At 40.8% G+C, this 27,477-nt stretch overlaps 1 non-coding gene and 1 pseudogene across 1 annotated transcript; both read left to right on the forward strand.

Moving 5' to 3' along the window:
* The first annotated feature begins 220 nt into the window (after positions 1-220).
* Positions 221-27,477, forward strand: part of LOC112709153 (guanosine deaminase-like) — a 39,288-nt pseudogene continuing 12,031 nt past the window's right edge.
* LOC112714218 (small nucleolar RNA R71) lies at positions 14,235-14,342 on the forward strand. Its single transcript, XR_003159173.1, has one exon. It is a non-coding gene; the product is annotated as a small nucleolar RNA R71 (small nucleolar RNA).

Below are 27,477 nucleotides of genomic sequence, written 5' to 3' on the forward strand. Positions count from 1 at the left end.
TTGCAGGTACCACCCCCTCCGATAATCAAAGATTAGCAGCATCTCAAGCTCCAACATGTCAGACACGGCAGCTCCGACCACACCAGAAGATCTCATCCAAGATCGACCTCACTGTTTCAGGTAACCCTCGGAACACTATGTGTTCATTGATTACCATGTTCAAATAGCAAATCTTGGCATTCCTTTTGCTTCTCTTTATTTTTTTTCTTTTTTTTTTCTAATGGTTAATGACGACATCATTGCAAACATTAATCCTCTTCAGTTATTTGTCAACTTCAAGTCAAGTGTGCTGTGTTGGATTGTAACACTATCTCTTAGTTGGATTAGAGAGTCAAACTCAGAACAGTTCATGACTTTTTCTGTCAAGAGATACCAGAGAGGATTTAAAAATGACGTGTATTTTTTCTGTCAAGAATAGTTGCATACTGATTACCATACATTGGTGTTATTTTCTCTGTTTTACATCAACTTTACAGCATAGAGATAACAAGTTCCAAACAAAAGCAGTTGAAGAACCATATATAGCTGTTGAATGTGGCGATGGACATCCATTTGGTGCTGTTGTTAGAAATGACGCAGTAGTTGTGAGCTGTGATAACACCATTTTAAGGAACACTAATCTCATAGCTCATGCTAAAATTAATGCTATCAGTGAGGTTTAATTGATAGTTTATTCTTCCGTTCAAATCCGAGGACTATAACGTGCATCTAGAGTTATATTAACAAACAAGCCTTAAAGTTATATTAAGGAAATGTTTTTTGAACTCAGTTTTGTTTCGTACATTGAACCGACAAACGTTTGATGTGTTAGAAACAGAATTAATACTAAAATTGGTTCGTGAAGTAACACTTGCACTTCAATATGATCTTTAAAGTTTTAATTTATTTAATTTAATTTTTTAAATTTGTATCTATGACTCCTGTTAGTTAATTTTTGATCTTATTTTCATCACAGAATTGTTAATGATGTACTGAGATAGATTGACCACCATTATACACGCCAATTAAAATTTTTTACTTTAATTTGCTCTCCTTTCTAAGAAACTGACAAAACCCTTATGTGAAATTAGAATTATATTTTTAGTATTTTGTAGGGAGTAAATTAAAGTAAAAAAATATTCAATTCCTACTTCAGATAGTCATTAAAAAGTCTAACGAAGTAGCTGTCAGTCCCTCTCAGCACACCATTAATGAATTCTGTGAAAAAAACAAAATCAAGAACTAATTGAGTTATGAATGCTAAATTGACGAGACCAAATTGAGTAAATTAAAATTTTAGAGACTAAGTTGAAGAGTGACCATGACTTTAAAGACCAATTTGAATATTAACCCGTTAAAAATAACACAACTGGGTTATATGTAATCAAACATTTATGACATCTTCATTCATATAATATAACAAAATGGCATGTTAAGCATATTAAAATTGGTAGGTTTATTATTATTATTTGATCCGACCGTTATAAAACTATCATCATAACTTGGAATTATGTGTCATAACTCGGCAAAACACGCTATAAGCTCGGCATTACGCACAGACTTAACGGACCATGTACTAGAATCAAAACATCCAAACTCATTAAGACCTGTTTATTGCTCTTTAACAACCGAAGATAATACAAAAACGTAACCGATCTTCTCCACTTCACATATAAAGGTACAACGTTCTATTCTAAAGGAACACATTGATTTCTCAATACTAGCTTAAGCTTCGGAGTGCCTTTGCAGGTACACTCCCCTTTATTTTTTGCTCGCGCTTTGAATGATCGGACATCTCTCCAGGAGTGAAGCTCGAACTTTCTCAAGGCTCATAGATCGACACTGAAGATAACAACTCGGCGCCAACTCCCAGAAGCCGAGCCCCCTTCAGGCATCTACACAGGAACAATTGGCACCCACTGTGGGGCCAAAAATATAATTTTTTTCTCTATATCATTGGCCTCGAGATTATCACCTGGAGCCATGGCTGAGCAACTTTCACCCACACCATCTGAACTTCTTCAAATGGTGACCGAGTTACGGCAAGCCAACCAGCGCATGGCTGAAGAACTAAAGAATGGAAAATCAGATTGCTAATTTGAATAATACCCAGATAAAAAATAACAATGATCGACAAGAACGAACAGAAGAAGCCGAGCATCAGTCAGGGCCGACGTATGTCTCCGAAACTACTCGGCACGAAGAAGAGCAACCCGAGCACAATGAGGAAGCTCAGCCAGTAGACGAGGATGACAACCTAGAAAGCTCCCCTGGGCCATTCACGGCCAAGGTAATGAATTTCGTGTTGCCCAGGAGGTTCATTCTGCTGACCACACTAACCCCCTATGATAGGTTAGGTGATCCGAAGAAATACATCAAAAAGTTCACCTCTATAATGATAGTAAATAGTGCATCTAATAAAGTTTTATGTCATTTTCTAGATGGTCCTGCACTTGATTGGTTTTGCTCTTTGCCTGTAGGTTTGATGAGCGGATAATTTATACGCTTTTTGGCATTGTTTTTATATAGTTTTTAGTGAGTTTGAGCTACTTTTAGGGATGTTTTCATTAGTTTTTATGTTAAATTCACATTTCTGGACTTTAATATGAGTTTGTGTGTTTTTCTGTGATTTCAGGTAAATTCTGGCTGAAATTGAGGGACTTGAGCAAAACTCTGAAGAAGGCTGACAAAAGGACTGCTGATGCTGTTGGAATCTGACCTCCCTGCACTCGAAATGGATTTTCTGGAGCTACAGAACTCCAAATGGCGCGCTCTCAACGGCGTTGGAAAGTACACATCCAGAGCTTTCCAGCAATATATAATAGTCCATACTTTATTCGGAGATTGACGACGTAACTTGGCGTTGAACGCCAAGTACATGTTGTTGTCTGGAGTTAAACGCCAGAAAAACGTCATGATCCGGAGTTGAACGCCCAAAACACGTCATAACTCGAAGTTCAACTCCAAGAGGAGCCTCAGCTCGTGGATTGATCAAGCTCAGCCCAAACATACACCAAGTGGGCCCCGGAAGTGAATTTATGCATCAATTACCTACTCATGTAAACCCTAGGAGCTAATTTATTATAAATAGAACATTTAACTATTGTATTAGATGTCTTTTGACCACGTTTCATCTTTGGTCTCAGTTTTGTATTATTCTTCATCTTAGGAGGCCATTGAGCACGTTTTGGGGGCTGGCCATTCGGCCATGCCTGAACCTTTTACTTATGTATTTTCAACGGTGGAGTTTCTGCACACCATAGATTAAGGGTGTGGAGCTCTGCTGTACCTCAAGTATTAATGCAATTCTATTGTCTTTTATTCAAATCTCTCTTATTCTTATTCCAAGATATTCATTCGTACCCAAGAACATGATGAATGTGATGATAAGTAACCCTCATTATCATTCTCACTTATGAACGCACGTGATTGACAACCACTTCCGTTCTAAATGCAACAGAGCTTGAATGTGTATCTCTTGGATTCCCCAACAGAATCTTCGTGGTATAAGTTAGATAGATGGCAGCATTCATGAGGATCCGGAAAGTCTAAACCTTGTCTGTGGTATTCCGAGTAGGATCCTGGGATTGAATGACTGTGACGAGCTTCAAACTCCTGAAGGCTGGGTGTGATGACAAGCGCAAAAGAATCAAGGGATTCTATTCCAACCTGATTGAGAACCGACAGATGATTAGCCGTGCTGTGACAGAGCATAGGAACGTTTTCACTGAGAGGATGGGATGTAGCCATTGACAACGGTGATGCCCTACATACAGCTTGCCATGGAAAGGAGTAAGAAGGATTGAGTCAAAGCAGTGGGAGAGCAGGCGTCCTTGAGCCATACAGTATCTTCATTCGCTTATCTGAAATTCCCACCAATGAAGCTGCATGAGTACTCTATCCCTTTTATTATTTATTTTCTTATTTCTATTTTCGAAAACCCATAAACCAATTTAATCTGCCTAACTGAGATTTACAAGGAGACCATAGCTTGCTTCATACCAACAATCTCTGTGGGATCGACCCTTACTCACGTAAGGTTTATTACTTGGACGACCCAGTACACTTGCTGGTTAGTTGAATGGAGTTGTGAGCTTCTCTAACAGTGCCTGAAATTCTTTTATCACAATTTCGTCCACCAAGGTTCTATTTCTCTATTTCGAGACCTATCAAAGCCCTTCGAGGAGAATTTCGCTAGATCGACCATCTATCTACATGACTCCGATTACCTAAACACAATCAAATAGGGCCAGCATGAAAGCCTTAGAGACTACATGATGCGCTTCGCAAAGATAGCCATGAGTATACCCGATCTCCATCCCGAGGTGGAACTGCACGCAATAAAAAGCGGACTCTGACCAGAAAAATTCCAGGAGACTGATAAACCCCATTTTTAGGATTTTTCTTGTATAGATTTTGAGGGTTTTATCAATGATCTTTCACACTTATTCATATAAAAATGCATGATTTTGTGTTCCTCTCCCAATTTTGCCTCATGAATGAAAACATGCTTCTTTTGCATTGCATTAGATATATTTTAATCCTCCTCTATTACCATTCGATGCCGTGATCCATGCTTTGAGTGATTTCAGAGATTATAGGGCTAGGGTGGCTTGGAGGAGAGGATGGAAGCATGCATAAAGGGAAGGATCATGAAAATTGGATCTTTGGAATTTTCAGCAAGGATGCGCACGCGCACCTGGGGTGTATGCACATGATTTTTAAGAAGAAAACGTAACCAGCGATTTCAGGCAGTTACTAACCCTGTTTTGGGGCAGAGTTCTGGCGGGAGAAGCATAAGAAGACCAAGGATTGAAGGGCTTGGGATCCATTCACTCATTCTTACATTTTTCTAGATATTTTCATTAGTTGGTTACATTGGGTAGAGAGAGAAACTCCCACTTTTCTCTAGAATTTCATTCTCCATTGCAATTCTCCTTTGATTTCTTGGTGAAATCATTTGCTAATTCACTTTTGCTTAGTTACAAGTTATAGATCTACTCTTCTCCCACTCTCAATTTGTGTTCTTTTGATTCATTTACTCTAGATCTATAAATACTTTGTTACTTGATTTGGATTAGTGAATTGAGGTATTTTCACGTTCATTGATTCTAATTGTTGATTGTTGATGATTGTTTGAGATAGATAGTTTGAATTCAATTTCTTTTCCTCAAATTCATAATGTCTCTTATGAATGCTCACCAAATGTTTGATGAAATGATAACCCTAGCTATGGAGTAGAATTCCCTTACTTGGCTTAGGAGTTGAGTTATTGGAGACACTTGAGTAAGGGATATCAATTATTGATGAGAATTGAGAATTGCTAATTGGCTTGGAGTGCACTAAAGCTAGACTTCCCAAAGGTTAGGCTAGGACTTGTGACTCAAGTTAGTTACTTTCACTTAACTTTTCTCCATAATTAGGGGTTAACTAAGTGAAACAACACTCAATTGTTATCACAATTGAAGGAAACTATAATGATGGAATTTCCAATGCTCACCCGTGGCCAAGCTTTTATCTTGATTGATTGTTGTTTACTTTTTGTTAGCATACATTCTCATACCAACTCTCAAAAATCACAAAAGACTTCCTAATCAATATTGTGCATTCTAAGGCAATTCCTAGGGAGGACGACTCAGGACTAATACTCTCGATTATAGATTGTAGAATTGTTTGATGCCGAATTTGCGTGTTGGTTAGACTATACTCACGATTGGACTTACTACCATTTCTATATCGACATAAAAATAACGTTCATCAAAATGGCGCCGTTGTCAGGGAGTTGCTTATGTGTGCCATGTTATTGTTTAGGGTGAATATGTGTATATGTACATACTTGCAATTTCTCTTGATTGTTTGTTTGTTTGATTGCTAGTTAGGATTGATATTTGCTTAATTCCATTTGTTGTCATGAGCTTTATATTCCATTCATTGTATGACGCGTTCACTACCGAATCCGAGCTTAGCTCCATTTGATCCAGAAATTGAAAGAACTTTGCTTCACATAAGGCAAGCTCAAAGGTGGTTAGCCTTTGAGAGGGGTGAAAAGGTTTTTACCAATTCGCTAACCATATCCGAAGTGGACTCCGAACCGTCACTCAAAGAAGGCACTAGCTATTCTTCCTTTGATACTACTAATAGTTCCTCTTTTAATATAGGTGCCGACACTATGGCCGCTCCAAGGAGGGTTACTCTCAAGGAAGCGGGTGCACCAAACTTTGTTCTACAACCTCTTCATGTGATTCATCCAAACTTGAATGCGAATTTTGAACTCAAGACTGAATTGATTCATCTCCTACCTAAGTTTCACAGACTTCCCGCACAAGATCCTATTAGACACCTCAAGGACTTTCATGGTGTATGCTCAACAACTAGGCGGGAAGGATCGGATGAAGTTGTTATATGGTTGTTTGCCTTCCCATTCTCTCTTGAGAGAAGAGCCAAAGAGTGGTTTTACACTTGCCTAGTGATGTTGTTACCAGTTGGGACTTGCTTAGAAGAGAATTTCTAGATAAATTCTTACCCGTGGAAATGACGGACAAGTTAAGAAAAGAGATCTCATGCATTGTACAAGGTGAAATGGAGACTCAATATGAGTATTGGGAGCGGTTTCACAAACTCCTTGACTCATGTCCCAACCACATGAGTGATACTCAAGTGTTGCTTAGCTATGTGTGCCAAGGAATAAGTGAACAAGACAAGAATTTATTGGATGCTTCAAGCAACGGTTCTTTGTCAAAGTATAGGACGACGGAGGAGGTATGACAACTCATTACTGGCTTGGCCGAATCCACTCAACATGCTAGACGGAGAATCAATCGCCCAAAGGCCGTAAACGAAGTTTCCACTAATAGTGAGACCGCTGCTCTTGCTAAATCCTTGGGTGAGATGACAAACATTCTAAAGCAACTCCAACTTGGTCAACAATAACCTCAACAACAACATCAACCTCCACCACCTCCTCAACAACATAGTCAACAATTGGTCCCCCAAAAAGTGTGTGGCATTTGTTCTTGCTATTCCCACTATACGGACGAATGTCCGAGCCTTCAAGAAGATAACACCTTGGCAGCCACCCACAACTTTTATGACCGTTTGAATCAAGGATACTACCAATGAGGCGGCAATTTCAATCAAGGGTATCCCCAACAAGGAGATAACTACAATCAAGTGGGTAGCAATTATAATCAAGGTTGGAAAGACAATTCCAACCAATGGAGGGACAATTATCAACAAGGAGGTAGGGAACAATGGAGGCAATCAAAGATGGAACAACAACTCACAAAACCGATACTCACAAAATCAACCATATCCTCAACAAAACCAAGGAAGAAATTACCAAACCTACCAAGCCCCACACCAAAGACAACCACCTCAACCCAATCAACCACAAGCCCCTCAAATCACATACCCTTCCATTTCTCCTAATCAAGACGATACACTCCGAACCATTCTCCAAGGCCAAAAAGAACTTCAAACTACACTTGCCTTTGGTCTTATCGGTCTCACATCTACACTGCAAGCTTTTCTTGTACGCATAGAACCACCTTCCACCTCCACTCCTCAAGCCTCAAGTTCTAGTGTTATTCCTTCACAACCTCTACCTAATCCCAAGGGTAGCATCAATGCCATCACCTTGAGATCTGAAACACAATTACAAGAGAAGAAGCAAAAGAAACTAAGTCCTAATAGTCACTCAAGATGAGGAGGGAATTGAGATAGAAGAAGTTGAAGAGGAAGAAGATGCACAAGTGGTAGTTGAAGATGAAATCTCTCAACCAACAAATGAAGTCTCCAAAGATGAGAAGGCCTTGGAAGAAGAAATTGCTCAACAATCCCATTTCTAACATTAGCAAGGAAAGCTAGGAAGCGTGTAGAACTTGACCCCAAAATGGTAGAGATGTTCAAGAAAGTTGAGGTAACTATTCCTCTCTTTGATGCTATCCATAAAGTACCTAAGAATGCAAAGTTTTTCAAGGATTTATGTATGAACAGATAAAATTCATGAGTTAGAAACTATTCCATTGGGGAGTTCTATTTCGGCTTTGATGGGAGCATTGCCCGAGAAGTGTGATGATCCGCGCCCATTGGTGGACGAAATTGTGATCACTACAACTTCGCACAACTAACCAGCAAGTGTACTAGGTCGTCCAAGTAATAAACCTTACGCGAGTAAGGGTCGATCCCACAGAGATTGTTGGTATGAAGCAAGCTATGGTCACCTTGTAAATCTTAGTCAGGCAAACTCAAATGGATATGAATGATGAATAAAAATAAAGATAAAGATAGAGATACTTATGTAATTCATTGGTGGGAATTTCAGATAAGCGTATGAAGATGCTGGGTCCCTTCCGTCTTTCTGCTTTCCTACTGTCTTCATCCAATCCTTCTTACTCCTTTCCATGGCAAGCTTATGCAAGGGTTTCACCGTTGTCAGTGGCTACCTCCCATCCTCTCAGTGGAAATGTTCAACGCACCCTGTCACGGCACGGCTATCCATCTGTCGGTTCTCAATCAGGCCGGAATAGAATCCAGTGATTCTTTTGCGTCTGTCACTAATGCCCCGCCCTCAGGAGTTTGAAGCTCATCACAGTCATTCAATCATCGAATCCTACTCAGAATACCACAGACAAGGTTAGACCTTCCGGATTCTCTTGAATGCCGCCATCAGTTCTAGCCTATACCACGAAGATGCTGATCTCACGGAATGGCTGGCTCGGTTGTCAGGCGAGCACTCGGTTGTCAGGCGATCAACCATGCATCGTGTATCAGGAATCCAAGAGATATTCACCCAATCTAAGGTAGAACGGAGGTGGTTGTCAGTCACACGTTCATAGGTGAGAATGATGATGAGTGTCACGGATCATCACATTTATCAAGTTGAAGGACAAGTGATATCTTGGTACAAGAACAAGCGGAATTGAATAGAAGAACAATAGTAATTGCATTAATACTCGAGGTACAGCAGAGCTCCACACCTTAATCTATGGTGTGTAGAAACTCCACCGTTGAAAAAACAAAAGAACAAGGTCTAGGCATGGTCGAATGGCCAGCCTCCCAATGATCAAAAGATCTAAAGATCAAAAGATTCCAAAGATCAGAAGATCAAAATACAATAGTAAAAGGTCCTATATATAGAGAACTAGTAGCCTAGGGTTTACAGAGATGAGTAAATGACATAAAAATCCACTTCCGGGCCCACTTGGTGTGTGCTTGGGCTGAGCATTGAAGCATTTTCGTGTAGAGACTCTTCTTGGAGTTAAACGCCAGCTTTGGTGCCAGTTTGGGCGTTTAACTCCCATCCTTGTGCCAGTTCCGGCGTTTAACGCTGGGAATTCTGAAGGTGACTTTGAACGCCGGTTTGGGCCATCAAATCTTGGGCAAAGTATGGACTATCATATATTGCTGGAAAGCCCAGGATGTCTACTTTCCAACAGTGTCATTTTTAGTCTCTGAATTAGATTTTTGCTCAGGTCCCTCAATTTCAGCCAGAAAATACCTGAAATCACAGAAAAACACACAAACTCATAGTAAAGTCCAGAAAAGTGAATTTTAACTAAAAACTAATAAAAATATACTAAAAACTAACTAGATCATACTAAAAACATACTAAAAACAATGCCAAAAAGCGTATAAATTATCCGCTCATCACAACACCAAACTTAAATTATTGCTTGTCCTCAAGCAACTGAAAATCAAATAAGATAAAAAGAAGAGAATATACAATGAATTCCAAAAACATCTATGAAGATCAGTGTTAATTAGATGACCGGGCCTTTTAGCTTTTTGCCTCTAAACAGTTTTGGCATCTCACTCTATCCTTTGAAATTCAGAATGATTGGCTTCTTTAGGAATTCAGAATCCAGATAGTGTCATTGATTCTCCTAGTTAAGTATGATGATTCTTGAACACAGCTACTTATTGAGTCTTGGTCGTGGCCCAAAGCACTTTGTCTTCCAGTATTACCACCGGATACATACATGCCACAGACACATAATTGGGTGAACCTTTTCAGATTGTGACTCAGCTTTGCTAGAGTCTCCAATTAGAGGTGTCCAGGGTTCTTAAGCACACTCTTTTTGCCTTGGATCACAACTTTATTTCTTTCTTTCTCTTTCTTTTTCTCTTTCTTTTTCTTTCTCTCTTTTTTTTTCCGAAATTTTTTCCCCTTTTTTTTGTATTCACTGCTTTTTCTTGCTTCAAGAATCATTTTTATGATTTTTCAGATCCTCAGTAACATGTCTCCTTTTTCATCATTCTTTCAAGAGCCAACATTCATGAACCATAAATTCAAAAGACATATGCACTGTTTAAGCATACATTCAGAAAACAAAAGTATTGCCACCACATCAAAATAATTAAACTGTTATAAAATTCAAAATTCATGCAATTCTTCTCTTTTTCAATTAAGAACATTTTTCATTTAAGAGAGGTGATGGATTCAGAGGACATTCATAACTTTAAGGCATAGACACTAAGACACTAATGATCACAAGACACAAACATAGATAAACATAAGCACTAAAATTTGAAAAACAGAAAAATAAAGAACAAGAAAATTAAAGAACGGGTCCACCTTAGTGATGGCGGCTTGTTCTTCCTCTTGAAGATCCTATGGAGTGCTTGAGCTCCTCAATTTCTCTTCCTTGTCTTTGTTGCTCCTCTCTCATGATTCTTTGATCTTCTATAATTTCATGGAGGAGGATGGAATGTTCTTGGTGCTCCACCCTTAGTTGTCCCATGTTGGAACTTAATTCTCCTAGGGAGGTGTTTAGTTGCTCCCAATAGTTTTGTGGAGGAAAGTGCATCCCTTGAGGCATCTCAGGGATTTGATGATGAGAGGGATCTCTTGTTTGCTCCATCCTCTTCTTAGTGATGGGCTTGTCCTCATCAATGGGGATGTCTCCCTCTATGTCAACTCCAACTGAATAACAGAGGTGACAAATGAGATGAGGAAAGGCTAACCTTGCCAAGGTAGAGGACTTGTCCGCCACCTTATAAAGTTCTTGGGATATCACCTCATGAACTTCTATTTCTTCTCCAATCATGATGCTATGAATCATGATAGCCCGGTCTATAGTAACTTCGGACCGGTTGCTAGTGGGAATGATTGAGCGTTGGATAAACTCCAACCATCCCCTAGCCACGGGTTTGAGGTCATGCCTTCTCAATTGAACCGGCTTTCCTCTTGAATTTCTCTTCCATTGGGCGCCCTCTTCACAAATGTCTATGAGGACTTGGTCCAACCTTTGATCAAAGTTGACCTTTCTAGTGTAAGGGTGTTCATCTCCTTGCATCATGGACAAGTTGAATGCCAACCTTACATTTTCCGGACTAAAATCCAAGTATTTTCCCCGAACCATAGTAAGCCAATTCTTTGGATCCGGGTTCACACTTTGATCATGGTTCTTGGTGATCCATGCATTGGCATAGAACTCTTGAACCATTAAGATTCCGACTTGTTGAATGGGGTTGGTAAGAACTTCCCAACCTCTTCTTCGGATCTCATGTCGGATCTCCGGATATTCACTCTTTTTGAGTTTGAAAGGGACCTCGGGGATCACCTTCTTCAAGGCCACAACTTCATAGAAGTGGTCTTGATGCACCCTTGAGATGAATCTCTCCATCTCCCATGACTCGGAGGTGGAAGCTTTTGCCTTCCCTTTCCTCTTTCTAGAGGTTTCTCCGGCCTTGGATGCCATAAATGGTTATGGAAAAACAAAAAGCAATGCTTTTACCACACCAAACTTAAAAAGTTTGCTCGTCCTCGAGCAAAAGAAGAAAGAAGAGATAGAAGAAGAAGAAATGAGGAGATTGAGATGGCTTTGTGGTTCGGCCAAAGGAGGAGAAAGAGTGTTTATGTTGTGGGAAAATGAAGGAGTGAAGATGGGTTTATATAGGAGTGGGGGGAGGGTGATGGTTCAGTCATCTATGGGAGGGTTTGGGTGGGAAAGTGGTTTGAATTTGAATGGTGAGGTAGGTGGGGTTTTATGAAGGATGGATGTGAGTGGTGAAGAGAAAGATGGGATTTGATAGGTGAAGGGTTTTTGGGGAAGAGGAGTTGAGGTGATTGGTGAATGGGTGAAGAAGAGAGAGAGTGGTGGGGTAGGTGGGGATCCTGTGGGGTCCACAGATCCTGAGGTGTCAAGGAAAAGTCATCCCTGCACCAAGTGGCGAGCAAATTTGCTCTTTGTGCCAAATCTGGCGTTAAACGCCGGGCTGGTGCCCATTTCTGGCGTTTAACGCCAAGTTCTTGCCCTTTACTGGCGTTTAACGCCAGTCTGGTGCCCCTTTCTGGCATTAAACGCTTAGAATGGTGCCAGACTGGGTGTTAAACGCCCATCTGCTAACCTTACTGGCGTTTAAACGCCAGCAGGATCTTCCTCCAGGGTGTGCTATTTTTCTTTCTATTTTTGCTTTTTCAATTGATTTTGTGACTTCTCATGATCATCAACCTACAGAAAACATAAAATAACAAAAGAAAATAAATAAAATATAACATTGGGTTGCCTCCCAACAAGCGCTTCTTTAATGTCAGTAGCTTGACAGAGGGCTCTCATGGAGCCTCACAGATGCTCAGAGCAATGTTGGAACCTCCCTACACCAAACTTAGAGTTTGAATGTGGGGGTTCAACACCAAACTTAGAAGTTGGTTGTGGCCTCCCAACACCAAACTTAAAGTTTGACTGTGGGGGCTCTGTTTGACTCTGTTTTGAGAGAAGCTCTTCATGCTTCCTCTCCATGGTGACAGAGGGATATCCTTGAGCCTTAAACACAAAGGATTCTTCATTCATTTGAATGATCATTTCTCCTCTATCAACATCAATTACAGCCCTTGCTGTGGCTAGGAAGGGTCTGCCAAGGATGATGGATTCATCCATGCACTTCCCAGTCTCTAGGACTATGAAATCAGCAGGGATGTAATGGTCTTCAACTTTTACCAAAACATCCTCTACAAGTCCATAAGCCTGTTTTCTTGAGTTGTCTGCCATCTCTAGTGAGATTTTCGCAGCTTGCACCTCAAAGATCCCTAGCTTCTCCATTACAGAGAGAGGCATGAGATTTACACTTGACCCTAAGTCACACAAGGCCTTCTTGAAGGTCATGGTGCCTATGGTACAAGGTATTGAAAACATCCCAGGATCCTGTCTCTTTTGAGGTAATTTCTGCCTAGACAAGTCATCCAGTTCTTTGGTGAGCAAAGGGAGTTCATCCTCCCAAGTCTCATTTCCAAATAACTTGTCATTTAGCTTCATGATTACTCCAAGGTATTTAGCAACTTGCTCTTCCGTGACATACTCATCCTCTTCAAAGGAAGAATACTCATCAGAGCTCATGAATGGCAGAAGTAAGTCCAATGGAATCTCTATGGTCTCATTTTGAGCCTCAGATTCCCATGGTTCCTCATTGGGGAACTCATTGGAAGTCAGTGGACGTCCATTGAGGTCTTCCTCAGTGGCGTTCACTGCCTCTTCCTCCTCTCCTAATTCGGCCATGTTGATGGCTTTGCACTCTCCTTTTGGATTTTCTTCTGTATTGCTTGGAAGAGTACTAGGAGGGAGTTCAGTAATTTTCTTACTCAGCTGACCCACTTGTCCCTCCAAATTTCTAATGGAGGACCTTGTTTCAGTCATGAAACTTTGAGTGGTTTTGATTAGATTAGAGACCATGGTTGCTAAGTCAGAGGTGTTCTGCTTAGAACTCTCTGTCTGTTGCTGAGAAGATGATGGAAAAGGCTTGCCATTGCTAAACCTGTTTCTTCCACCATTATTATTGTTGAAACCTTGTTGAGGTCTCTGTTGATCCTTCCATGAGAGATTTGGATGATTTCTCCATGAAGGATTATAGGTGTTTCCATAGGGTTCTCCCATGTAATTCACCTCTTCCATTGAAGGGTTCTCAGAATCATAAGCTTCTTTTTCATATGAAGCTTCCTTAGTACTGCTTGGTGCATTTTGCATTCCAGACAGACTTTGAGAAATCATATTGACTTGCTGAGTCAATATTTTGTTCTGAGCCAGTATGGCATTCAGAGTGTCAATCTCAAGAACTCCTTTCTTCTGATTTGTCCCATTGTTCACAGGATTCCTTTCAGAAGTGTACATGAATTGGTTATTTGCAACCATTTCAATTAGTTCTTGAGCTTCTGTAGGCGTCTTCTTCAGATGAAGAGATCCTCCAGCAGAGCTATCCAAAGACATCTTGGATAGTTCAGAGAGACCATCATAGAAAATACCTATGATGCTCCATTCAGAAAGCATATCAAAGGGACACTTTCTGATTAATTGTTTGTATCTTTCCCAAGCTTCATAGAGGGATTCTCCTTCCTTCTGTCTGAAGGTTTGGACTTCCACTCTAAGCTTACTCAATTTTTGAGGTGGAAAGAACTTTGCCAAGAAGGCATTGACTAGCTTTTCCCAAGAGTTCAGGCTTTCTTTAGGTTGAGAATCCAACCATGTCCTAGCTCTGTCTCTTACAGCAAAAGGGAATAGCATAAGTCTGTAGACCTCAGGGTCAACCCCATTAGTCTTGACAGTGTCACAGATTTGCAAGAACTCAGCTAAGAACTGATGAGGATCTTCCAATGGAAGTCCATGGAACTTGCAATTCTGTTGCATTAGAGAAACTAATTGAGGCTTAAGCTCAAAGTTGTTTGCTCCAATGGCAGGGATAGAGATGCTTCTCCCATAGAAGTCGGGAGTAGGTGCAGTAAAGTCACCTAGCACCTTCCTTGCATTATTGGCATTGTTGTTGTTTTCGGCTGCCATAGGTTCTTCTTCCTTGAAGATTTCTGTTAGGTCCTCTACAGAGAATTGTGCCTTAGCTTCTCTTAGCTTTCGCTTCAAGGTCCTTTCAGGTTCAGGGTCAGCCTCAACAAGAATGCTTTTGTCTTTGCTCCTGCTCATATGAAAGAGAAGAGAACAAGAAAATGTGGAATCCTCTATGTCACAGTATAGAGATTCCTTGAGGTGTCAGAGGAAAAGAAAAATAGAAGGCAGAAGTAGAAAATTCGAACTTATCAAAGAAGATGGAGTTCGAATTTTGCATTAAGGAATAGTGTTAGTCCATAAATAGAAGGATGTGAGAAGAGGGGAAGAAAGTTTCGAAAATTAAGTAAAATATTTTAAAAACATTTTGAAAAACACTAATTGATTTTCGAAAACCATGATTGAGAAAGAAGTAAAGTGATTTTTTTTTGAAAAAGATTTTGAAATTAGAAATTAAAAAGATTTGATTGAAAACTATTTTGAAAAAGATGTGGTTAAGAAGATATGATTGATTTTAAAAAGATGTGATTGAGAAGATATGATTTGAAAAACATTTAAAAAAAAAGATTTGATTTTAAAAATTAATGACTTGGCTATCAAGAAAAGATATGATTCAAACATTAAACCTTTCTCAACAGAGAAGGCAACATACTTGAAATGTTGAATCAAATCATTAATTGATATCAAGTATTTTTGAAAATAGAAAGAAATTGATTTTGAAAAAGATTTGATTGAAAAGATATGATTTGAAAAAGATTTGATTTTGAAAAATTTTGAAAACTTGAAAAAAAATCTGAATTAAAAACAGAATCTTCCCTCCTGTGCCATCCTGACATTAAACGCCCAGAATGGTGCACATTCTGGCGTTTAACGCCCAAAACTCTACCCTTTTGGGCCTGGCTGGGCGTTTAAATGCCAGTCTGCCCTTCTTCACTGGGCATTTTGAACGCCCAGCCTTTTTTTCTGTGCAATTCCTCTGCTGTATGTTCTGAATTTTCAATTCTCTGTATTATTGACTTGAAAAGACACAAATTAAAAATATTTTTGGATTTTTAATAATCAAAATGTAACTAAAATTAAATAACAATGCATGCAAGACACCAAACTTAGCAGTTTGTATACTACTGACACTAACAAAATGAGAATGCATATGAGACACAAAAACACTCAAGTCAATAGAATTCAAAGATCAGAGCAATAAAATTTTCAAGAACAACTTGAAGATTAATGAAGACACATGCATGAATGCAAGAGGAACAAAAACATGCAATTGACACCAAACTTAACATGAGACGCTAGACTCAAACAAGAAATATTTTTGGATTTTATGATTTTGTAATTTTTTTGTGTTTTTTGAAAATTAAGTGGAAAAGAAAATAAAGATATCAAAATTCTTAATGAGAATTCCAGGAATCATGCAATGTTAGTCTAAAGCTTCAATCTAAAGAAATTAGACATGGCTGAACAAGCTTCAGCAGGACATTGCATTCAAGAGCTAAATTGATGAAAATCAATCAGCTTTGGTGATGATAAGAACATCACCTTGAAACACTAGAATTCATTCTTAAGAACTCTGAAGAAAAATACCTAATCTAAGCAACAAGATGAACCGTCAGTTGTCCATACTCGAACAATCCCCGGCAACGGCGCCAAAAACTTGGTGGACGAAATTGTGATCACTACAACTTCGCACAACTAACCAGCAAGTGTACTGGGTCGTCTAAGTAATAAACCTTACGCGAGTAAGGGTCGATCCCACAGAGATTGTTGGTATGAAGCAAGCTATGGTCACCTTGTAAATCTTAGTCAGGCAAACTCAAATGGATATGAATGATGAATAAACATAAAGATAAAGATAGAGATACTTATGTAATTCATTGGTGGGAATTTCAAATAAGCGTATGAAGATGCTGGGTCCCTTCCGTCTCTCTGCTTTCCTACTGTCTTCATCCAATCCTTCTTACTCCTTTCCATGGCAAGCTTATGCAAGGGTTTCACCGTTGTCAGTGGCTACCTCCCATCCTCTCAGTGGAAATGTTCAATGCACCCTGTCACGGCATGGCTATCCATCTGTCGGTTCTCAATCAGGCCGGAATAGAATCCAGTGATTCTTTTGCGTCTGTCACTAACGCCCCGCCCTCAGGAGTTTGAAGCTCGTCACAGTCATTCAATCATCGAATCCTACTCAGAATACCACAGACAAGGTTAGACCTTCCGGATTCTCTTGAATGCCGCCATCAGTTCTAGCCTATACCACGAAGATGTTGATCTCACGGAATGGCTGGCTCGGTTGTCAGGCGAGCGCTCGGTTGTCTGGCGATCAACCATGCATCGTGTATCAGGAATCCAAGAGATATTCACCCAATCTAAGGTAGAATGGAGGTGGTTGTCAGTCACACGTTCATAGGTGAGAATGATGATGAGTGTCACGGATCATCACATTCATCAAGTTGAAGGACAAGTTATATCTTGGAACAAGAACAAGCGGAATTGAATAGAAGAACAATAGTAATTGCATTAATACTCGAGGTACAGTAGAGCTCCACACCTTAATCTATGGTGTGTAGAAACTCCACCGTTGAATATACATAAGAACAAGGTCTAGGCATGGCCGAATGGCCAGCCTCCCAATGATCAAAAGATCTAAAGATCAAAAGATTCCAAAGATCAGAAGATCAAAATACAATAGTAAAAGGTCCTATATATAGAGAACTAGTAGCCTAGGGTTTACAGAGATGAGTAAATGACATAAAAATCCACTTCCGGGCCCACTTGGTGTGTGCTTGGGCTGAGCATTGAAGCATTTTCGTGTAGAGACTCTTCTTGGAGTTAAACGCCAGCTTTGGTGCCAGTTTGGGCGTTTAACTCCCATCCTTGTGCCAGTTCCGGCGTTTAACGCTGGGAATTCTGAAGGTGACTTTGAACGCCGGATTGGGCCATCAAATCTTGGGCAAAGTATGGACTATCATATATTGATGGAAAGCCCAGGATGTCTACTTTCCAACGCCGTTGAGAGCGCGCCAATTGGGCTTCTGTAGCTCTAGAAAATCCACTTCGAGTGCAGAGAGGTCAGAATCTAACAGCATCTGCAGTCCTTTTTAGTCTCTGAATCAGATTTTTGCTCAGGTCCCTCAATTTCAGCCAGAAAATACCTGAAATCACAGAAAAACACACAAACTCATAGTAAAGTCCAGAAAAGTGAATTTTAACTAAAAACTAATAAAAATATACTAAAAACTAACTAGATCATACTAAAAACATACTAAAAACAATGCCAAAAAGCGTATAAATTATCCGCTCATCACCCATGCATGGTTACTTGTACCATAGATGGAGTTCAATTCCATGATTGTATATGTGATCTCGGTGCATGCGTTAGTATTATGCCTCTTTCCGTTTACCATTTATTGAAGCTACCACCATTGAGGCGGTCGGCGGCTAGGTTTGTCTTAGCGGATAAGAGCATAATAACCGTGACGGGTGTTGCGGAGGATGTGTTAGTAAATATAAAAGGGTTGGTGTTTCCAATTGATTTTTATGTCCTTGAGATGCCATCAAGTGGATCCGAGAAGACATCATCTATCCTACTTGGGAGACCATCTTTGAGGACCTATAGATTCAAGTTGGATGCCCATTCGGGAACCTACTCATTTGAGATAGATGGGAGAGTCGTGAGTTTTAGCCTAGAAGAAGCCATGAAGCACCCACCAGAGAACCATTCCATATTCCGGTGTGACCTAATTGACAACATTGTGGCCGAAGTGCATTATGCAAAGTTAGATGAGAAGCATATGATTGAAGAAATAAGTGAAGACCCAAGTGAAGTGAACACACTACCCCATCCGGATCCTCTGGAAGTTCAAGTGTCAAGTCAAGACTAAAAGCTAGAATTTTTGAAGCCACTACTGCCCCACCTAAAGTACTCATACCTTGATGAAGCCCACAAGTTTCTGGTAATTATTGTAAGGGAACTCATTGCTCCACAAGAAGAAAAGTTGCTATGTGTTTTGAGAAAGAATAAAAGGGCAATAGGGTGGAGTTTGCGGATCTAGTGGGAATAAGCCCCAAGTATGCGAGCACCGAATATTCCTAGAGGAAGGAGCTAGACCCGTTCGACAACCTCAAAGGCGACTAAATCCTACCATTCTAGAGGTTATGAAAAAAGATGTCACCCGGTTATTAGAAGCGGACATCATCTACCCCATTTCGGATAGTGAATGGGTGAGTCCCGTTCAAGTTGTGCCAAAGAAGTCTGGGGTGACCACGATCAAGAATGAGAGCGGGGAGCTTATAGCAATAAGAGTGCAAAATTCTTGGAGGGTGTGCATTGACTACCAAAGGTTGAACACGGCCACTAGAAAGAATAATTTTTCACTACCGTTTATTGATTAAATGCTTGATCGACTATCCGGTAAATCTCATTATTATTTTCTAGATGGCTATTCGGGGTACTTCAAAATAAATATTGCTCTAGAGGACTAAGAAAAAACAACTTTTACTTGCCCCTTTGGAACTTATGCCTACAAGCGTATGGCATTCGGCTTATGCAATTGCACCAGCAACTTTCCAAAGGTGCATGATGAGCATATTTACAGATTTTCTAGAGCAATGTATGGAAGTGTTCATGGATGACTTCAGTGTATATGGTGATTCTTTTGATCATTGTTTGGATAACCTTGAAAAAATTTTGGAAAGATGTACTAAATCAAACCTTGTCTTAAATTTGGAAAAGTGTCATTTTATAGTTAGGCAAGGCATTGTTTTAGGACATATTGTTTCCAAAGATGGTATTTCCATAGATCCTGCAAAGATCAATGTTATATCTAGCTTGCCTTACCCCTCCTCCGAGAGGGAAGTCCGTTCGTTCCTTGGACATGCAGAATTTTACCGGAGATTTATCAAGGACTTTAGTAAGGTAGCATTGCCACTATCTCGATTGTTGCAAAAGGACATTGAGTTTGATCTAAGCAAGGAGTGCATGGAGGCTTTTGACAAGTTCAAGGTAGCATTGACCCAAGCTCCCATCGTGAGAGGGCCGGATTGGAGTCGGCCATTTGAAATAATGTGTGATGCTTCAAACTATGTGGTGGGAGCCGCGTTAGCTCAACGCGAGGGTAAGAATCCATATGTCATAGCCTATGCATCAAAAACACTAGATGGAGCCCAATCCAACTACACTACTACCGAGAAAGAACTCTTGGCTATTGTTTTTACTTTGGATAAATTTTGAGCTTATCTTCTTGGTTCTAAGGTAGTAGTGTATTCGGATCATGCGTCATTAAAATACTTGTTGGCTAAAACGGAATCCAAACCGAGATTGATTAGATGGGTTTTATTGTTGCAAGAATTTGATTTGGAAATCAAAGATAGGAGTGGTTCGCAAAACCTAGTGGCGGATCACTTAAGTCATCTTGAACACACTAAAGGCAATGCCACTCCTATTAATGATTCTTTTCCCTTTGAGGGCTTGCATGCAATCTCGGAAGTCATCCCTTGGTATGCACCAATAGCCAATTACTTGGTACCCCGCACCTTTCCTCCTAATCTCTCCAAGCATCAAAATGATAAGCTAAAAAGCGAATCCAAATACTATGTATGAGATGATCCATACCTTTGGAGATGTGGAGCGGACAAAGTAATTCGAAGATGCGTTCCACAAACCAAATTCCAATCAATCTTGGAAGCTTGCCATTCCTCCGAGGGAGGTGGACATTATGGACCTCAAAGGACGGCAAGAAAGATCCTTAATTGTGGATTTTGGTGGCCAACTCTTTTCAAGGGCTCTTCTTTCCTTTGTAAATATTGTTCTCATTGCCTTAGATTTGGTAACATCTCCAAAAATGATGAAATACCCCCAACAAACCATGCTATTTTGTGAAATCTTTGATGTATGGGGTATTGATTTCATGGGGCCATTCCCAAATTCTAATGGTTTTCTCTACATTCTACTTGCCGTTGATTATGTGTCCAAATGGGTGGAAGCGAAACCCACCCGTACGGACAATGCTAATGTTGTCCTTTCTTTTGTGAGAAACAACATAATTTGTCACTTTAGGTCACCACGAGCAATCGTGAGTGACCAAGGTTCACATTTTTGCAACAAAAGAATGGAGGGACTAATGAAGAAATACGGCATCATACATAAAGTAGCCACGACCTATCACCCACAAACAAATGGCCAAGCTGAAGTTTTCAATCGGAAGATCAAGCGTGTATTGGAAAGGATTGTGAAGCCTAATAGAAAGGATTGGAGTGCCAAGCTTACTGATGCACTTTGGGCCTACCGAACGGCATACAAGATGCCGATTGGTATGAGCCCCTTTCGGTTGGTATATGGCAAAGCTTGCCACTTACTGGTAGAAGTGGAGCATAGAGCATATTGGGCCGTCAAAGAGTGCAATCCAAGTTTGGGTGGGGCCGGAATAAAGAGAAAGCTTCAATTGGCGGAATTAGAGTGTTTGAGACTAGAAGCCTATGAGAACTCTTGACTTTACAAGGAGAAAATGAAAGTCGTGCATGACAAGAACATTAGAAGGAGAGAGTTTAAAGCCGACGATCTAGTCCTCTTTTACAACTCAAGATTGAGATTGTTGCCCGGAAAACTAAGATCAAGATGTGAAGGACCATATCAAGTAGAGAAAGCGGAACCCTATAGGGTCAACCACTTGCACCATCCCTCAAGTTCGGATATCTTCAAGGTTAATGGGCACCATCTCAAGTTGTATCATGGTGAGAAAATGAAAAGCAACAAGGAGATTGAGGTATTCCTCTTGGAAGATCCTCCTCTTAGCAAAGCAAATTGAGCTAGTGAAGGTCCAACTTAAGGACATTAAACAAAAGTGCTAGGTGGGAGACACCCCACTATGGTGAGATCTATCCTTTTGACCCTTTTGTATATAATTTTTGAACTCTCTATTGATTTGTGATTGCTTAGCTATTGAATTGTTTAGTTAGATTTAATTGAAGTTACCTTGGTTAAATTGTTCATGAGAATTTGCACTAATTCTAAATAGATGGGTTGATGGTATGGTAGAAAACACCCCATTTTTAGGTTTTACATGGAGTTTTGGGTGTTTTTGGCCCCTTTGGCTAGCTACCTACAAAACTTGTGATAAATGTGCATTTTTCATGTCCATGTCAAAAAAAGGGGGTGGGGGAGGGGGGCAGGGGCGCGCCCGCACACCGTATGCGTGCGTGCCCATATGCGGATGCAGCCTCTGGTACAAAATTCTAGAGAGTTAGGTGAGCACTGAGCCAGCACTATGCCCTACGAATAAACTCCTTCGCACGTGTGTGCACCTGGAGCATACGCACCCTTATGCTGTTTCGCGAATCGACGCGCGAGCACACATGCCGGGTGTGCGTCGATCGTCCCACCTGCGACCCCAGTACATTTTTCCGAGAGTTGCGCCAACACTGAGCCTACACCAGGCTGGGGGCACAACCCCACTGGGGCGCTGGCGTACCTGACGCCTGCGTGCCCATTTGCTTCATGCTACCTCCGCACGAACGCGCACTATGCGCGCGCGCCGATCCTCTTGCAACCAAATTCTGATACTTGGACCCGAGAGTTGCGCCAGCCTTGGGCCAATGTTATGCCATCAGCACAACCACCTGCACGTGTGTGCGGACCTGGCACGTGCGCGCACTTGGCGCGTGTGCGCACCTCTCTATCCCCTGTCGCATCCGCGCGTGCGAGCACCATGCGCGCGCGCATCGATCCTGCGACACAGAAATGCTGTAACGTGCCTAAATTTCAAACTCTCATCCCCTCTTCTCTCATTTCCACCTTCTTTCTCTAGTATCCTCTTCTTTACATCTTCAACCATTTCTCCCAACTCTTCCACCACCCCCACCCCCACCGGCGGCACTTACCTCCGGCGACCACCACCTCTGGCGGTCCTACTTTTTCTTTCTCTCCTCTCTTTCCCTAAATTTCTTCTCCTCTTTTCTCACTTACATTCTCCACTACTTACCTCTTCTTCTCAAGGTACTTTTACTTTCCCTTCTCTTTGTTCTACTTCTCTTTTCTCCCTTCTTTAGTTGCATATCTTTCTTTTTCTTCTTAAGTAGCTTCTTTCTCATGCCTTCTTATTTGTTTGCCTTTCTCTTTATTTTTCTAATTTTTGTGGGTGTTGTGGATAAAGATTCCTTTTACATTGGTGGGATAGTTTATTACACTCGATTTCCTTGAAAAATATGGTTCTCTAAGATGATTGATGTTGCTTTGTGGGGTGCTACATTGCCGCATTTCCTCCATTTGTTCATTACTTAAGGGGTGCACACCAAGTGTTTGATGAAAGACATACATGACCTTTTTGAGTCAAATTTGACTTAGTGCTTTCTACTTAGTGTTCTTTCTCACTCACTTGCTTACTCCTATGTGCATTGAGCGTGTCATTCTTCATGTTTCATATTTTACATGTTCACCCCTTGTAACTTGCTTCTTGATTTTGATGCTTAAGTGTATGCTTCTCATGCATCTCATTCGCATGCCTATATCGCTCTTGCATCACATGCTAGTGACTTGCCATTATTTCCAATGTTGTCTTAATTACATGTTGCAGCTGTCGTGTATTTAAGACGCCTATCCTCTTATGGACTATTTTATCACTTGCATGACTACTATTTTTTAGTGTTTTCTTGAATTTAATGTCTCATCCTTTTTTACTTTTATAGGGTGGTGCTCAAGAAGGATAAGGAAAAGGCGCCGGCAACTAAGAGGGCACCTCAAGGGTCTGCCAATAGGGCGCACCAAGCACCTAAGGTCAAGTCCCTCTTCAAGAAGCCAAGAAGCATAGTCAACATTGATGTTCTGGAGAAGGATAACCCTCCATGGGACCCGAACAAGTTTTCCAACCGATACTGTGAGCTTGTCTACCCCATGATTATTGAAAGAAACTATCACGCGGAGCCTCTTCTGGCCCCCCGGCTCATGTTGTTCCGTTTGTGATGCCCCACATTGAGTGGAGGCAATGGAGATTTCTCATGAGGCAACCCAAGGAGGCCAACCTATCTTGGGTGGTAGAGTTTTACTCCAACTACCACTCGGCTTCTCTCACATCAGTCTTCGTACATAGAAAGCAAGTTCCCATCACAGAGGAAGCCATCCAAGGAGTGCTTAAAACCGGACTATTAGCGGATGGAATTGACGCTTACAAGAGATGTTGTCGGCACGTTGCGAATATGGGTTTGATTGAGGTGCCGTTCTCTGAGTCATTGCCATACCCGAATCAATTTGGATTCAAGGGAGAATAAGACAGAGGTCCAAAGGCATTGACGCACATTTTCTGACTCAAGAAGCCGGTGCATGGCCCTAAATCTTACCCACTATGTCATTCCTAGCACGCATGGGTCACCGCCGAGCTTGCTTTATTAGTTTGGTGCATCCTAACCGAGAAGCCGGTCAATATCCCATTTATCATCCGACAAGCCATGGTGCGTATTCATGCTAAGGGTAACTTGCCCTTCCCTGCCTTGGTTATCGAGCTAGTTGCGGCCACCGGTGTCTCCCGTGAGACTAGGGATCGGAGGGACACAATCCCGGTTGATGGTGATGTTGTTCCAACCGGGAAATATCTCAAGCCCCTGGCAGGCACCGAGGATCTTGGCATGGCTGTTCCCGTAAGCATCCTCGTTACTTCATTCGCACCACCCAAGTCTTCCCACCAACGCATTGAGGATCTTCACAAGAAGGTAGATCGTTATGAACGGTGCAACCAACGCCGGTATGCTTATGTGAAGAAGCTTCTAAGTGTTGTCATCCCACATATGGAGGAACCGGATATCTCCACATCTACCGCAACATCAAGTGAAGATAGCGGTGATGAGGGAGATGATGGACATTCCGGAGCCGGTCTCCCATTGCGCATCACGTATAGCACGGAGGACCATGCTAAGTTTTAAGTGTGGGGAGGTCGGTCAACCGATCTCCATAGGTAACACCCAAATAAATTTTGAATCTCTTTTGTTGATTAGGATAGGTTGCATGATTAGGTTTTGTTCTTTTCACACCATTTGCATGATAGTATTTCTTGTTAGGTCTACTTGGTAGAGTAATGACTTCTTTCCCAAGAGACTAAGAATCTTACGGCAATCCTACTAATTTTAAAAATTTTCTTGATACTAAACTTTTTTGAAGGTTGTAAATTGGAATATGGACTTTGAGTTGAGAACACAAGCAAGTGAGTTTTGAGTTTAATTGCGTGGCTACATCTTATAGCCACTTATATCCCTTCTTGTCTGCATGTTGTTCTCTCTCTATGATTGTGATCCTTAATTTGTTTGACTCTATATGTCCATTGTTGTATGTATGAATGCATGTATATGATTGAGGTCATCAATTCACTTAGCCACTTGCCCAGATGGCCTTACCTTATAAACAACCTTTGCAACCAACTTTGAGCCTGCGTTTAACCCACTCGTTCTTAATTTTAGCACATTACAAGCCAAAAGCGAAAAACCATGAATGTCCCTAGTTGAATATTTGATTAGCTTAGGCTAGAGTGTGTGTGTCATTCAAGTGTGGGGAAACCGAGGGAGGGGACATTTGTTGAGGTAAGAGCGTGTTGTTGTGTGTGTTGAAATATTGGAAAGTGGATACAAACTCATGTGTTGATTAAAAATGTGGACTGTATGCATTGACAAGAAAAACAAAAAGAAGAGAAAAACAATGAATAATGAAGAAGAAAGAAAAAATTTTTTAGTAGAAAATAAAAAGAAAAAAGAAAAAAAGGGAGAAAAGAAAAAAAGAAAAAAAAAGGGACAAAAATGCCCCAAAGCAAGACTCAATAATAATCAATGCATATGTGTAGTATTCAAAAGTGAATGCATGAGTATGTGAAAGAGTGAGAAATGGGCAGTTAGGCTAGTACATAATTGTATAGGACGTTATATAGGTTAGGTGTGAAGCTCAAGTTAATCAAAGGATTCAAATTTTAGTCCACTTAGCCAAATATATAACCTACCTTGACCTTAGCCCCATTACAACCTAAGGAAAGACATCATGATATGTGTATGCATGCATAGAACCATTGTTGATTGTTAGAGGAAGAACAAATTTTGGAAAAGCATGAAGTAGAGGAGAATTAAGTGATTAACCCTGTACACCGAGCGAATAGAGTGCAACACTTCCGGTGAGGGTTCGAAGCCCAATTCCTTGTTCCCAGCTCTCGCGAGCGTCCTTCATGCAAGGTGCGCACATTTTACTTTGATGATTAAAAATTGGTAGAGTCCATGCATTGCCAATCATCTTGCCCTATGTGCTTCTCTATACGTTCTAGGAAGATTCAATTACTTTTGGCCAAGTAGATAGTAGCGTCCATCTTAGTTGCATTCACGTAAGTAGATTGCATCTCATGAATCTCATTCTCTTAGGATTCTTTGGTCTTTTGCTTTCCCTTAGCATGAAGACATGCTATAGTTTAAGTGTGGGGAGGTTGATAAACCCCATTTTTAGGGTTTCTCTTGTATAGATTTTGAGGGTTTTATCAATGATCTTTCACACTTATTCATATAAAAATGCATGATTTTGTGTTCCTCTCCCAATTTTGCCTCATGAATGAAAACATACTTCTTTTGCATTGCATTAGATATATTTTAATCCTCCTCTATTACCATTTGATACCATGATCCGTGCATTAAGTGATTTGAGAGATTATAGGGCTAGGGTGGCTTGGAGGAGAGGATGGAAGCATGCATAAAGGAAAGGATCATGAAAATTGGATCTTTGGAATTTTGAGCAAGGACGCACACGCGCACTTGGCGCATACGCGCACTTGGCGCATACGCGTGGATGCGCGCCGTTGTGACCAGCGCGAGGGAGCCGAAGCCAAGAGCCGACATATTTAGCGGCTGAGCCAGAACCTCAAGGGACACGCCCGCATACCTTACGCCTGCGCGCGGATTGCTAAAGCCCCAGGGACGCGTACGCGTGCTGTACGCGTACACATCGATAGCCGCACGTGATTTTTAAGAAGAAAACGTGACCAGCGATTTCAGGCAGTTACTAACCCTATTTTGGGGCAGAGTTCTGGCGGGAGAAGCATAAGAAGACCAAGGATTGACGGGCTTGGGATCCATTCACTCATTCTTACATTTTTCTAGATATTTTCATTAGTTGGTTACATTGGGTAGAGAGAGAAACTCCCACTTTTCTCTAGAATTTCATTCTCCATTGCAATTCTCCTTTGATTTCTTGGTGAGATCATTTGCTAATTCACTTTTACTTAGTTACAAGGTATAGATCTACTCTTCTCCCACTCTCAATTTGTGTTCTTTTGATTCATTTACTCTAGATCTATAAATACTTTGTTACTTGATTTGGATTAGTGAATTGAGGTATTTTCATGTTCATTTATTCCAATTATTGATTGTTGATGATTGTTTGAGATAAATAATTTGAATTCAATTTCTTTTCCTCAATTTCACAATGTCTCTTATGAATGCTCACCAAATGTTTGATGAAATGATAACCCTAGCTATGGAGTAGAATTCCCTTACTTGGCTTAGGGGTTGAGTTATTGGAGACACTTGAGTAGTGGATATCAATTATTGATTGAGAATTGAGAATTGCTAATTGGCTTGGAGTGCACTAAAGCTAGGCTTCCCAAAGGTTAGGCTAGGACTTGTGACTCAAGTTAGTTACTTTCACTTGACTTTTCTCTATAATTAGGGGTTAGCTAAGTGAAGCAACACTCAATTGTTATCACAATTGAAGGAAACTATAATG

The sequence above is a fragment of the Arachis hypogaea genome, chromosome 9, assembly GCF_003086295.3.
Source record: "Arachis hypogaea cultivar Tifrunner chromosome 9, arahy.Tifrunner.gnm2.J5K5, whole genome shotgun sequence".
Classification (NCBI taxonomy): Eukaryota; Viridiplantae; Streptophyta; class Magnoliopsida; order Fabales; family Fabaceae; genus Arachis; species Arachis hypogaea.